This window comes from Amblyraja radiata, chromosome 10 (genome assembly GCF_010909765.2).
Source record: "Amblyraja radiata isolate CabotCenter1 chromosome 10, sAmbRad1.1.pri, whole genome shotgun sequence".
Classification (NCBI taxonomy): Eukaryota; Metazoa; Chordata; class Chondrichthyes; order Rajiformes; family Rajidae; genus Amblyraja; species Amblyraja radiata.
The window spans coordinates 33,955,458-33,970,830 of NC_045965.1; positions in this window are offsets into that span (position 1 = coordinate 33,955,458).

The following is a 15,373-nucleotide window of genomic DNA, read 5'->3' on the forward strand; positions in this document are numbered from 1 at the left end:
CTACTGCCATGTTGAAGGAGGACTGGAGGATTGTGACCAGGGTTGCCGCTGGTCCATCTTTACTTTCCTCTGCAAACTGAGATCAATATCAATCAAACTGGACCTCTTGTCTACTTTGAGCATTGCCAAAGGTTTAAGCACCTCTATCCAACTTCCCTGCTGCCTCCTCCCCTGGGACACTGCCAGCATCCTCTTGCTCATTGAAGAAGGATGCTAATTATTCATATAGTAGCTCTGCCACGTCCTGTGCCTCCGCAAGAAGATATTTTTGATCACATATCAGCACACCACTCCTTTTGACAAACATATAAATAGTATTGGTTTTCTGTGTTCTTTGCTTCATAATTTGCTTCACTATTATTCACTTTGCTTCACTATTTCCTTTTCCCCTTCTCTATATTTATTGTATTTAACTTGTTTTTATGAATTATGGACCTCATATATGTTGTAAGCTTCTTCTTGCTTAAGTTTATCTGTTTTAAATTTTGTTTTCTTCCCATGAGGAAATGTTGGTCTTTGCTGATCTCATTCCCTTTTGAAAGCTTCCTTTCCATGCCCGCTAATCTTTGATTTAATCTCGGCCACATTTTTTATTAACAATGAAATTATTCCTCTCATAGAGAATCATCACATTTGATTTGATTTTTCCCTCTTTTTAAGGCTGCTCTGAGCCTAGTATTTATGATCATTGTTTCCCAGGTAACCACACTAAACCATACTCCATTTACCTCACTTTGTACCTGAGAACCAGATACTGCAGCGTTTCCTAGTTCATTTGGCTGGAAGCATCCTCATTAAGAAATCTCTTGCGCATATTTCATGATTTCTTGCATTTTCCCAGTTTGTTAATTGTAGCCCTCCACTTTTACTGCATCATCCTGTAATTTCCACTAATGTGTTCCAGAAATGGTGTAAATGTTTCTATAGCCTGCACAGGCAAAAACATTGCTCTATTCATATTTATCCAAATGGATACAGGGGTATACATTTGGTCACTAATGCTGAAGAGGCTCTTATATTGAGCATTTACTGTACATTTTTAATATGCAATTCCTTTGAAAAAAAATGCAGATACCTCATGATATTTAATTGAAACAAGTGGCTGATATTTGTGCATTAGACAGTTTAACCTCTATCTTTTGATCTCTCTAGTAGCTCAAACGCAATAAGTTATTTATTTCAGTGACATATTTGCATTTGCATAATTTACTGTACAAAAATAATTACACTACGCTATTATTTGTGACAGAATTTCTCTCCTATCAACTGTTTCGAAAAAATTATGTCGTTTGATTAAAAAAAATCTTTCTTGAAGACCAACTGAGTTCAAATCTTGAGCCAATGAATTCCCTTTTTTTTTTAAAGTATCTGGGAGTTAAACATCATGGAAATAGGCCCTTCTGTTCATCGTGTGTGCAACAACCATCAGGCATACACTTCCACTAAACCCACTGTTCGCCTTCCCTCGTATGCTCCTTCTACTCATCTACTCAGTGGGTAATTTGTGATAGTCAATTAACCAAACAACCAGCACGTCTGTAGTAGGTGGGAGGAAGCTGGTGTAACTGAAATTCCCCACAATCACAAGGAAAGTGTGCAGGCTTCACAAGGAGTGCCCAAGGCTAGGATAGAACTGGGGTCGTAGGAATGAGGCTACTTCTTATTTAGCATATCTTTCACTTGGGTATTTTAAAGCAAAAGAATGCATATTATTTTCAAATCCATTGTCATGTAAAGTAATTTTCTATTCCCTTTCTGTGGAAAAATGTTCTCAGTACTGCCAACACTCCCCCAAAAAATCATATTTTAACAGTGACAGGATTGGTCCGAGTCAGCATGGATTTACGAAGGGGAAATTATGCTTGACTAATCTTCTGGAATTTTTTGAGGATGTAACTAGGAAAATGGCAAGGAAGAGCCAGTGGATGTAGTGTACCTGGACTTTCAGAAAGCATTTGATAAGGTCCCGCATAGGAGATTAGTGGGCAAAATTAGGGCACATGGTATTGGGGGTAGAGTGCTGACTGCTGACATGGATAGAAAATTGGTTGGCAGACAGGAAATAAAGAGCAGGGATTAATGGGTCCCTTTCAGAATGGCAGGCAGTGACTAGTGGGGTACCACAAGACTCGGTGCTGGGACCGCAGCTATTTACAATATATATCAATGATTTAGATGAAGGGATTCAAAGTAACATTAGCAAATTTGGAGTTGACACAAAGCTGGGTGGCAGTGTGAGGAGGATTCTCTGAGAATTATGGGTGACTTGGACATATCTCTTAATAAAATACTGTATTTCCCGGCAATGAAGACTCTCCTGCGTCGAAGACGCACCCCCATTTTGAGTTGCTAAATTTTGAAAAAAGGCTGGCGGGATATAGAATTTCTCACGCTCAAAAAAAAATAAAATAAAAATAAAGAAAGTAACAATTCAATTTGCCCAAGGCTTCCAAATCTCCTCCATTCTGAATTACTGAATTGATGGGGGGGGTGGGGGTGGGGGTGACAGCAGGTGGAGAGATGGTGGGACAAACGGGAGCACATCGGGACAAGTTGAATCATTGGGATCTTAGTGAATGACAATTCTAGTTCAAGGGACCAATTGGGGGGGGGGGGGGGGGGAGAGTTCCTTTCACAGCGTGTGTGGTGTCTGGCCAGGGGTAAAGTTGTGGGGAGGGCAGGAGAGTTGAGAAGGAGGGGGTCAGGGATCGGGGATCATGCCAGCAACTCACTCACTCACCGCTGCTGCGGCACGGAGCCACCTCATTGTAACCGGGGAGGAAAGTAGCTCGGGTGGCTGCGAGTGGCCGCCTGGACCTCAGCACCTTCTGCCGGCCCGCTCACCTCTGGCAGTTCTTTCCGTCTGAACACCTCTCTCCTTCTGCTCGCCGGCCTCGCTCATGTCAGCTGCTTCCTGCAAATCCTTAATTTCTGACTGCCGCCGGGAGCAGGACATGGCTTCACCTGCTGTGCCGGGTGACACTGCATGGCATTCACTGCCCGGTCCATGTCTTTCATTGTAGACCAGACAGTGAGGGGACCAGCTCAAGAGCGGATAAGCGGGCGATAGATAACAGGACAGCAGGCGGTGTAGCTTACTCCTGTGTCAGTGTGAGTAATCTCAATTGGTGCCTTGATTGCTCGCAGCCACCCGAGCTACTTTCCTCCCCGGCCACAACGCGCCCGAAGCGCCGCAGCAGCAGTGAGTGAGTTGCTGGCATGATCCCCGACCCCCTCCTTCTCATCGCTCCTGCCTTCCCCCGCAATTTTACCCCTAGCCAGACTCCCCACACGCTGTGAAAGGAACTCTTCCCCTCCCCCCTTTCCAGCGGCGCTGTCCTTTTACAGCCGCTTCCCACTTTACAGCCGCTTCCCATCAGCTGCCAGGGATGTTCTTGATATTGCTGTACTGAGGGATAGCCAAATCTATCTTGGCTAACAACCTAACCTTCGGCTTCCAAGACGCAGGTACATTTTTGTGCCTTATTTTTGGGTGAAAAATAGCGTCTTCATTGACGGGATATACGGTATTTAAAAACATTACTCAAAGAAATTTACTTACCACATTATTTGTACACGAACTCCATTCTTTTCTCTTTGTTTCTTAAGATACTCTTAAGATAATGACAATCCATGTTTGAAAAACCCACCAAGAAACTTGCGCTATGCATGCGCAGTACGCAGTCCACGGTGCAAAGGCAGAATTTCAGCTGCCTTCAGCTCCCCTTGTCATTGAAGGCTTGAAGCAGCTTCGACGGCACATGAGCTGCACATATTTTCATGTATTACATGTACTGCAGATGAAAGACACGGGAAAATTATGCCTACCTAAGCGATCGATCTCTTAGGTAGCCATAATTCTTCTGTGCCTTTACTATTTATATTTAATAATTACCATTTCATAATTTTAGTCAGGTAGGCAGTGCCTACCTTGCCTAGCCTGACGGCACGTGCCTGGGACAGATAATAATATCTTTTATTGTCATTGCACGTCAGTGCAACGTGATTTAGTGCATGGCAGATGCAGTTTAATGTGAATAAATGTGAGGATATCCACTTTGGTAGCAAAAACAGGAAGGCAGATTATTATCTAAATGGTGTCAAGTTGGGAAAAGGGGAAGTACAACGGGATCTGGGGGTTCTTGTTCATCAGTCAATGAAAGTAAGCATGCAGGTACAGCAGGCAGTGAAGAAAGCAAATGACATGTTGGCCTTGATAACAAGAGGAGTTAAGTATAGGAACAAAGAGGTCCTTCTGCAGTTGTACAGGGCCCTAGTGAGACCACCCTGGATTATTGTGTGCAGTTTTGGTCCCCTAATGTGACGAAGGACATTCTTGCGATTGAGGGAGTGCAGCGTAGGTTTACAAGGTTAATTCCAGGGATGGCGGGACTGTCATGCTGAGAGAATGGAGCGACTGGGCTTGTATACTCTGGAATTCAGAAGGATGAGAATGTATCTTATTGAAACAAATAAGATTATTAAGGGTTTGGACACGCTAGAGGCAGGAAGCATGTTCCTGATGTCCCTATATAGCTTGTTAATACATGAATGTGCTCCATGGGATGTTTCTAGCAATGCACACAGAAAGAAACATTCACTGGAGATTATCATCTTGGTGAAAGACACACTTCCGTCTGTCTGATGTTTGCTATTCTAGCAGTGCACTGAGCTGTCAATGTCCAAAGATTCAAAATGGCATTTAGTGCAATGAATTGAAAAAGTGGTGTAAGCACAGAAGAAGCTCAAAAAACTCCACGAATTAAGGCCCTCCTGGGATGAGATGGATATTTTTGAAAATCTTTGACTTGTTGCTCATGGAATTTAAGTGAACAAAAAATTCAGATTAATGCTGACAGCATTGCATTCAGCACATGGAACAGTACTGTACAGGATTAGGTCATTTGGCCCACAATATCTGTACTGGACCTGATACCAAGGTAAGCTCTGAGGAAAAAGGTTTTGACCATCTATCCTATCTATTACTCTCATAATGTTATATACCTATCACATCTCAGCTCAACCTCTGGAGTTTCAGAGAAAACAATCCAAGTTTGGCCACCTTCACCCTCCCCTCTTAATCCTCCACACTCCCCCCTTTCTTCTCCCTCCTTCCCTTTGCCCTAGCCAAACTCGCACCTACTTTCCCCTTCCCCCACTCAATGTGAACTCTCAGTTGCATGGTAGGATTTTAACTATGTCTCTTACAAATTAGCCACGGTCTCTGCATTACTAATTAACGTATTACATTCCGCTATCATTACTGTTAAATGGTCTTCATTTCTCCATTTCAAAAGAGTTCCTTAAATTTGGCAATTGTGAGACGATGTCTAAAGTATGTTGAGTATTTTCTGAAGACATAGTTGTGGTCTGAGAAGATAAAAACCCTTGGCACCAACATTCCTTGTTGAATAGGAATACCAGATCAAAGTATTCTGTTGCATGATATTGCCAACGACTTCTGATTTACTACAAAACAATCTGCTGTCCAAGGCTTGCTGCAAATATGACATGAACAGCTGCCTATCCAGAGACCAAATAAATAATTTCAGATCAGTTTGTTGCATGAAAACCTTTTGTATTTTCTGCATTTAACATATATTTTCCAATATGTGCACATCACAACCAACAAATCTATTATTTGTTTTAAATTGAAGGTTGGATTCAAAATCTTTCCACCTTCTGAATAACAAATATATATTGGCAAGCATCTCTAAAAAACTATGTTAATCGCACCTGCCTCAGCTCAAAAAAAAAATAATGAACATTAAATAGACGATTTAGTTGAGCATGAGTGCAAGAGTTCAGTGACAGAGTGATATTTTAACTCTGGGTTTCTTTACACACCTCAATCTGTAGTTAACAAGACCCATTCTCAAATTTCAGATAATTATTTCATAATCAGATAATGCCCCCCTGATATCCTGTAACACTTGCCTACCAAAATGGTATACTTCCTCTTTTCTGTGTGTGTACATATGGAACTTAACAATCAATTTGCAACTCAGGATCAATGAAATCCACTTACAGTACCATTGCTGTTAGGCCTGCTGGCAAACTGTGGTGACTCTATACTCCCTCTGTACTTTTTGCAGGTCCTGGAACCACTAAAAACGGAAAAAGGCAGAAGATGACAAATAATGCTTCCAAAGTTGCACCCCCCCCCCCCCCCTTTTAATGTACATGTATTTGTGTCCTTTAGAAACATAGAAAATAGGTGCAGGAGTAGGCCATTTGGCCCTTCGAGCCTGCACCGCCATTCAATATGATCATGGCTGATCATCCTACTCAGTATCCCGTACCTGCCTTCTCTCCATACCCCCTGATCCCCTTAGCCACAAGGGCCACATCTAACTCCCTCTTAAATATAGCCAATGAACTGGCCTCAACTACCTTCTGTGGCAGAGAATTCCAGAGATTCACCACTCTCTGCATTAATTTCCAGACTTTTTTAAACAACGAAGGGATACAGTCCCATTTCTCCCATCATTTTCAATAGCTTTACATCAATTTTATAATATGATGAACCAAAAAGATACATCATAAGCTTGATCCATCCAATCTTTAGTAGAAGTTTAGCAACATTCCTCAAATGTTCAATTCTGTCCCGTAAGGAATAAACCCCAGCACTTGTTTTGGTTTAATTTATTTAGTAATATATCTGAGATAAAAATTAAAATCCTATGGAAGCAAAGGGAGAGGCTATAATACAGGGATACATGAAAACACTTAAAAGAGAGAAAGCAGAGAATAATAGTGAATAGGTGTTTTACAATGATGGACATTAGAGAGCGCTTTTTTCCCTTAGGGCAATCTTTAGCAGCACTACAGTTTTTGTATAAATGTTAAAATCTGGATATGCAGACTAATTGGACCTCAGAAATGGAATATCCTTGTGCGGAAATTAATAGCAGTGTTCAGGTAGTGCAGAATGTTTGCTCATAATGAGCAGACACATAAGAACTTAAATCTGTCGAACAGAATTATGAGGTGCCGCATGTTGGAAGGAAGGGTAAGTTGAGAAAATATAACTTAAATAGTACAATTGTCAGGTAGGTGCAGAAATTGAGATCCAGAGATGTATATATACAAATCTGTGAAGGTCACAAGTTAAAAAGGCTGTTAAAATTCACATTGGATCTTTCACTTTATAAATAGAGACACCGAGTGCAACAGCAAGGAATACATAACAAATATTTATATTTAAAAATATATATATATGCTTGTTATAACTTTTTGAAAGAAGCTTTCCCAATTCTGACTCACCACATTTGGGGTGTGAAAAGAGTCATGGGAGATGGCCCCTGTAATGTGAAAAGGATGTTGGAAATGGGACCCCAGTGTGTGCATGAGACCATGGGAAGCGGGGTCCTGGTGTGTGGTAGGGTGCATGGGAATCCAGGTGAGCTGAATGCTAAACCATAGGGATTCTCTAACTGCAGCTGCGCACATGATGTTTCCAGATATTTTTGCACATTAGAAAAATTCACTAATTACACGAACAATTCCTGAGGGTAATTAAAATACAACAAAAATAAGTCGATTTTCAGAGCATACAGTATATACATGCAATTCATTAGGTCTTTCAAGAAGATTTGATTCTTGAGTTAACATTTTTAATGGACTAAAATTGAACACATAAGGGGCTGTTTTTTGTGGTGCTGCTTTGAATGCCTTTATATAGGCATTAATGAAACATATTCTCAATTATAAGGTGAACAGTGTTATGTGATATGCTGGTCAATGCATTAAGCACATTGAATATCCACTGGAAGGATTGGAGCAGATTGATCGTGACGTAAATCAGCATGCAACACTGCTTTGATGCCAACGTGCTATTTTGGAACAGCGCTCTCACCAATATTTCCTCTTTTTAAAATCAAAAATAATTTATTCAATTATTATAAAATATAATATTTGCGGACCGAAACAGTGGTAACTTACCCACCACCATAATACAAAATCACCAAATTATCTTAATCACGAAATTATCAATGTTTCCACTTAACATTGTTTGGCATTCAGCAGCAGGGAGAATACTCTCAGAGTATGAAGAGGATTGGTATAACGAAGTGGCCTGCTTCCCCACTTCACACTTGGCTATATAATGGCTATATAATATGGTGGCTCTGGAGGTGTTTCTAGAGCAGCGGAGGAAGAGATGATAGATGTTAGACAAAAGTGCTGGAGAAACTCAGCGGGTGCAGCAGCATCAATGGAGCGAAGGAAATAGGCAACGTTTCGGGCCGAAACCCTTCTTCAGACTGATGTCCACCACCAGTCTGACTTCACATGTATGCAAGTACTTGTACCTGCTTCCTGACATTGACTTCCTTCATTATCTGCATTCACTGCCCACAGAACATCCGTCTGGAGAGGCTCCCAGCCCCCTTCAAATACTAAATATCATTCTACCTTCTTCATCCTCAATGCAATCCCTGAGATCCTTTGAATCCAGCCTCTCCCATATTTTGCTTGCCACATGTGATTCACAAGTTGAATGCTTACCGGTATCTATTGCACCACAATGTATAGTCCCTTTAAGGAGTACAGGAGAGCTTTAAGCAGCTATGTTTAACTAAACGGAAAGACTAAAGACATTATCACCCCTCCCCCCATAAAGCACTCAGCCAATCAACGGTACATTTATCGCTGGTTGAACAGAAATTATTTAAGCATTAAAATTAAAGCATTAAAATTTAAGCATTAAACATTAAAATTATTTTAGCAACCGGGCAACACGGAAATTGAAGAAAATCTCAGAAGTTGATGTGATGTCGATATAATTAAAAATCTCATCTTGACCACTTCCTGTCTGCGCTGTATATTGATTTTAGAAAAATGCTACCCTTTATCGCTTTGATTTTTGGCCATCTTACTCACAGTCCTCCTCTGCTGAGCCAGCCCCGAGGAATTTTCCATCGATGAAAAATATAAGTTATGAGTGTTTAAAAAACCTTGAGATCAGCTGATTGGTCCTTTCGCCTGTCAATCACCGTGATGAAGGTAACGCCCCTTCCGGGGGGGGGGGGGGGCGGTCAGGACTATAAAACCCCGGATGCCTAGACGTGAGTCAGTCACTCTGCAAGATCGCGACGGAGAGGCCACGACTGTCATTCTAAGATGTGAATTAACTGAACTGTGAGTCTGCAACTTGCAATAAATTATTTGTTTGCCCTTTTTTTAAAAAATTTAAATTATTTTTATTAGAAGTACGGTAAGTTACAATAATACACAACACATATGTCTTAATACATTTTTTGTACCGCTTCATTTTTTGAGCTTTAAGAAAAAGATAGAAGTAAAGGAAGTAAGGAAAGTGCGCAAGAGTCGTGAAGGTGCAAGAGAGTGTTGAGAAAAGAAAGCCCCTTAGAAAATAAGTTAGAGAAGGAAGTAAAGAAAGAAAGTAGACCCTAGAAAAGAAGGAAAAAGAAAGGAAAAACAATCGCTCTATTATAACATTAAACTCCGCAGAAAGGGGACTACCAACCAAGTCTGTTTTTGTTGTTTTACCCCCCGTTGCCAGATCCTGGTACCATCTATTTATTTATTTATTTTTTAAATTACTATTGCACCTCATGCTTGTAATAGTTCCAAAAACATAGACCACGTCTTTTGGAATTGGTCTGCTTTGCCTGCTAAAAGGAATCTCATCTCTTCCAAACTGTGTTTCAAACATATTTGATATCCACATTTTTATTGTTGGTGTGGGCGCATTTTTCCAGAATTTAAGTATGAGCTTTTTTCCCCATTATTAGCCCGTAATTGAGTAAATTCTTCTGAAACACGTTTAGCTCAGGGTTACCTTCCGATATTCCAAAAATGATCCATTCTGGTTTTGGTACCAGTTTTATTTTGATTAATTTTGTAAAGATATCAAATATTTCATACCAGAATTTTTGGATTTTTGGTAGCTTCTTGACACAGACATTTATCACAGATGGGTGAGACATTAGGGAAGAGTTTATTTATTTTAGTTTTTGAATAATATAGTCTATGTAATGTTTTGAATTGGATGAGAGTATGTCGTACGTTAATCGAACATTTATGCACCTGTGGTAAGTGATTATCCCAGCTCTCTTTTGAAATTTTTATAGCTAATTCTTGTTCCCAGTCTCTTCTAATTCCATCAGTTGTGGGTATTTCTATGTTTAAGATGATGTTATATAGGTAAGATATTAGATTAGCGGATTCCGCCTTTGTCTTCATTGCTTCATCCAGTAAGTCGGTAGGCATATTATGATAGTCTTTTGTATATTTTTTCAGATAATCACGAATTTGAAGATATTTAAAATATTGATTATTTTTCAAATTATATTTCAGTTGTAGTTGTTGAAATGATAGTAATTTTCCCAATTCATACAGATCTTCAAGCATTTTGATTCCCATTCTTTCCCATTGTATAAATGATTTGTCTATAATTGATGGTTTAAACGATGGATTATTAACTATTGGTATTAAAAGAGATAGGTTTCTTAATTTTAGATTCTGTTTTATTTGTTTCCATGTTCTAATTGTGCTATGTATAATTGGATTTTTATTATAATTTTTGTTATTCAAATGTATTGGAGAGAGGAGAGTCGCTCCTATATTACACGGAGAGCAGTCCTCTCTTTCCATTACAATCCAGTCCACCTGCTGGGCAGAATTGTACAGCAGGTGAATCATATTTTTAATATAACGAATATATTTACTGCCCAATTATAATACATAAAATTAGGGAGCGCTAGACCACCCAACTTTTCGTTTATTAAGGTGTGCTCTTTGTATTCTATGGGATTTATAATCCCATATAAAATTTGTAATGTCTGAGTCCAATTTTTTGAAAAACTTTTTTGGGATATATAGGTATTGATTGAAATAGGTATAGGATTTGTGGTAAAAAGATCATTTTTATAGCATTTATTCTGCCTATTAAGGACTGGAAGTGTTTTCCAGAATTTAATCAAATTATTTAGTTTCTTAAGTAAGGGATTATAATTGGCTTTAAACATATCATGGTAGTTTCTAGTAATTTCAATTCCCAAATATTTGAATTTTTCTGTGGCTATTTTAAAACCACAAATTAGCATACCAAACATATTAAATTTAATTGAGGACTTTGGATCCTTCTCAGGATATAGAATAAATTGGAACAAAAGTGAAATTATGTCGATAAAACCAAAAGACTCAACACACCTCCGGAAATTCCCCTTTAAAATAGCCACAGAAAAAAAAAAAAAAATTTGTTTGCCCTTAATGACAATACCATGAGTTGTTTGACCTGCTGCCCTGTCTGTCCTTGAAAGTGCAATGCTTAATTGGAAATGAAATGACTGCCATGAGTTGTTTGGCCTGCTGCTCTGCCTGTGCTTGAAACTGCAATGCTTTATTAGGTCCGACTGTGTTCGGAAGGAATAAATGCTTTATTAGGTCCGACTGTGTTTGGAAGGAATAAATGCTTTATTAGGTCCGACTGTATTTGGAAGGAATAAATGCTTTATTGGGTCCGACTATGTTTGGAAGGAATAAATGCTTTATTAGGTCCGACTGTGTATGGAAGGAATAAATGCTTTATTAGGCCCGACTGTGTTTGGAAGGAATAAATGCTTTATTAGGTCCGACTGTGAGGGTATGTTGTGTGTGAATTTGTGTGTGTGTGTGTGTGTGTGTGTGTATGTGTGTGTGTGTGTGTGTGTGTGTGTGTGTGTGTGTGTGTGTGTGTGTGTGTGTGTGTGTGTTAGTGTGTGTGTTAGTGAGTGTGTGTGTGTGTGTGTGTGTGTGTGTGTGTATGTGTGTGTGAGTGTATGTGTGTGTGTGTAGGTGCGTGTGTAGGTGCGTGTGTGGGTGCGTGTGTGGGTGCGTGTGTGTGTGTGTGTGTGTGTGTGTGTGTGTGTGTGTGTGTGTGTGTGTGTGTGTGTGTGTGTGTGTGTGTGTGTGTGTGAATGTGTGTGTGGGTGAGTATATGTGTGAGTGTGTGTGTGTGAGGTGTGTGTGTGTGAGGTGTGTGTGTGTGAGGTGTGCGTGTGCTCGCGTGTGTGTGTGTATATTGGAATTGGTGGAGAGGTGGAATATTGCATTGGGAGACCAGCCCTCCCGTGTGAAGCTGGGACCTAACGGGTCCCACTTACTCTCGTATGCATTATAACTGCCACTCACTGATTGTGATTCTAATACACAATACGCTGTGCTTGTTCAATTTAACCTCTTTAAGGTCATAACAATGTTACAAGATGACTTTTGATTTGTGGTTCATTTGCTAGGATAGTAGTACCAAAATTGAATGATAATGGTTCCTACACTTCTGAGCCAGGTGTTGTACAGTGCTGAACAGACTGGTGTAACATATGTTGGATGAAATATTGATTAGGAATAATCATAGTTTTAATGCCATACCCATTTAAGAGCTGTATCATGTCACCAACTGCACTCTGTTGTTACAACAATGTTTTTCAGTGTCTGTATGGTTCTGGACAGAACGTCCCAATAATAAATAGCTTTTCTTTTATTAAATGAAATACCATTGTTATTAGTTCCTTACTTACAAAATTAATTCAATCGCTATTCAGCCCCTTGAGTCCATGCTGCCTCTCAGCAAAGCAATCCCATCAGATTTATTCTCCTCCCATTTCACTGTAATGCCGTTAGTTAATTCTCTCTCACATGCCCATCAATGTCTCTTTGATTCATTTATCACTAACCTACACTAGGAGTAATTCACAGTATCTAATTAACCTATCAGCGTGTATTTGGATGTGGGAGGGAGCCAAATAGTACTTAGATCATTCTGTTCTGAAAATTCACTCAGAGATACCATGTTAATTGTCAAGCAGGTTTGTATGGCTGCATGTATATTCAGTTGTGGCTTTGTGGTTTTGTGTTAATTATCATTAGCTCCGTTAGTTCAGTTATTAACTGCAAAGCACTGTGCAGAATCGAGACATAAACATTCTGGTTTCACTGTAATCAGGGCTGGTTTAGTAGGTTTCAGTCAGGATGCCTGCAAGTTTGTCGCAATGGAGACATATTGATAGGAATTTAGCTTTGTGAGTAAGATGAATATATGATTTAACTATATATCAGTATTTTGTTCATTACTCTCAATAACTTTTGTTATCAAAAATGTATAAATCTCAAAATTTGAAATTAACAATAGGTCTACTAATAGTTGCCATGCAAGGAAATTAGTTAAACATTCTGATCATCGCCTGTGAATGGCTACTCAGTTTCACTCCTGAAAAGTCTGGGTCAATATCTTAATTATATCCTCTGGTTCTAGACTGCCGAACCAGTGAAAATAGCTTCTAACTTAACAAGTTTCTTAAGTTATAGGAGCAGAATTCAGCCATTTGGCCCATCAAGTCTACTCCACCATTCAATTATGGCTGATCTATCTTTCCCTCTCAACCCCATTCTCCTGCCTTCTCCCCATAACCCCTGACACCCTTACAAATTACGAATCTGTCAATCTCAGCCTTAAAAAAAATACCAATGACTTGGCCTCCACAGCTGGCTGTGGCAATGAATTCCACAGATTTGCCACCCTCTATAAAATTTCTCCTCGGCTCCATTCCAAAGATATATCCTTTCATTCTGAGGCTATGGCCTCTGGTCCTAGACTCTCCCACTAGTGGAAACAACATCTCCACATCCACTCTATGCATGCCTTTCATTATTCAGTAAGTTTCATTGAGGTGTCCCTTCATCTTTCTAAACTCCAGTGAGTACAGGCCCAATGCCGTCAAATGCTCACTATATGATAACCCACTCATTCCTGGTATCAATCTCGTTAACCTTTGCTGAACCCCCTCCAAAGCCAGCACATCCTTCTTCAGATATGGGGCCCAAAACTGCTCACAATGCTCCAAATGCGGTCTGACCAGTGCCTTATAAAGCCTCAGCATTACATCCCTGTCTTTATATTCTAGTCCTCTCAAAATAAGTCCCAGCATTGCATTTGCCTTCCTTACTACCGATTTGACTTGCAAATTAACTTTTTGGGAATCCTGTACCAGCACTCCCAAGTCCCTTTTGCACCTCCTATTTCTGAATTATCTCCCCATTTAGAAAATAGTCTACACCTTTATTCCTACTACCAAAATGCTTGACTCCACACTTTGCTATGTTGTATTCTGTCTGCTGCTTCTCAACCCACTCTCCCAACCTGTCCAAGTCCTTCAGCAGAGTCAATGCTTTCTCTACACTTCCTGCCCCTCCACCCATCATCGTATCATCTTCAAACTTGGCCACAAAGCCTTCAATTCCCTCATCCAAATCATTAATATACAACGCGAAGAGTAGTGGCCTCAGCACCAACCCCTGCGGAACATCGCTAGTCACTACCAGCCAACCATAAAAAGCCCCCATTATTGCCACCCTTTCGCCTTCTACAATCTATCCATGCTAGAATCTACCCTCAGATACCATAGGCTCGCATCTTCTTTCACAGACTCATATGCGCACCTTATCAAAGGCCTTCTGAAAATCCAAGTAAACAACTTCCACTGATTCTCCTTAGCCTATCCTGCTATTTACTTCCTGAAAGAATTCAAATAGTTTGTCAGGCAAGATCTCCCTTTCACTAAACCATGCTGACTTTGGCCTATTTTCTCATGAGCGTCTAAGTACTTCCAGGTAGAAACCTCATCCTTGATATTGCACTCTAAAATCTAACAACCATTGAAATCAGGCCACTGAAACCACTCAAAATAGTTTCCACTCTTCTGCTTCGTTCTCTTCTTGAACAGTGGAGTCATATTTGCAACTTGCAGTTCCCCTAACTATTTAAAAAAACAAGTAATTGTGTACATGGGTGTTTCCATAAATACAGCACTCAGTAGTGAAACTGAAGGTCTCCAAACTTCCACGTTATTTTCCTGTTTTTTTACGTAATATTCCCATTGTTTCATATCCTGCATTTTAAGTAGAATAGATCATGGTGTATTGCCAAAATAATGAGATGAAGCAAAAATAAATAAATCTGTTTTTACAAAGAAAAATATCAGATGTGTCCCTGTGTTTTCTTGTGACATTTTTCAAACAGGATTTCATCAAATGCCTAGGCTAATTTATACCAGAAAGATTACATTAATTTTGCAATTGAATAACTATATAACCCAAATTCTGATTATGCTTATGATTTTTATGATTTATCCCCCGATGAGATGGTTTTCTAATGCCCCAAGATTTTGGTCAGTGTGAAATGTGTGAGTTAAGAGCAGGATAACCGTTTTTATATTTATTGTTTCTTTTTTATCGTTTATAGTTTTTGTTTAAGCTTTCCATTGAAATACTTAATAATGAATAGAACTTAAAATCATGAAATAAAAATCGAGTTTTCTCACCTATTTTATTGATGTCTCATTCTGTAGTCCCTCCCGTCGTCAGACCTCGT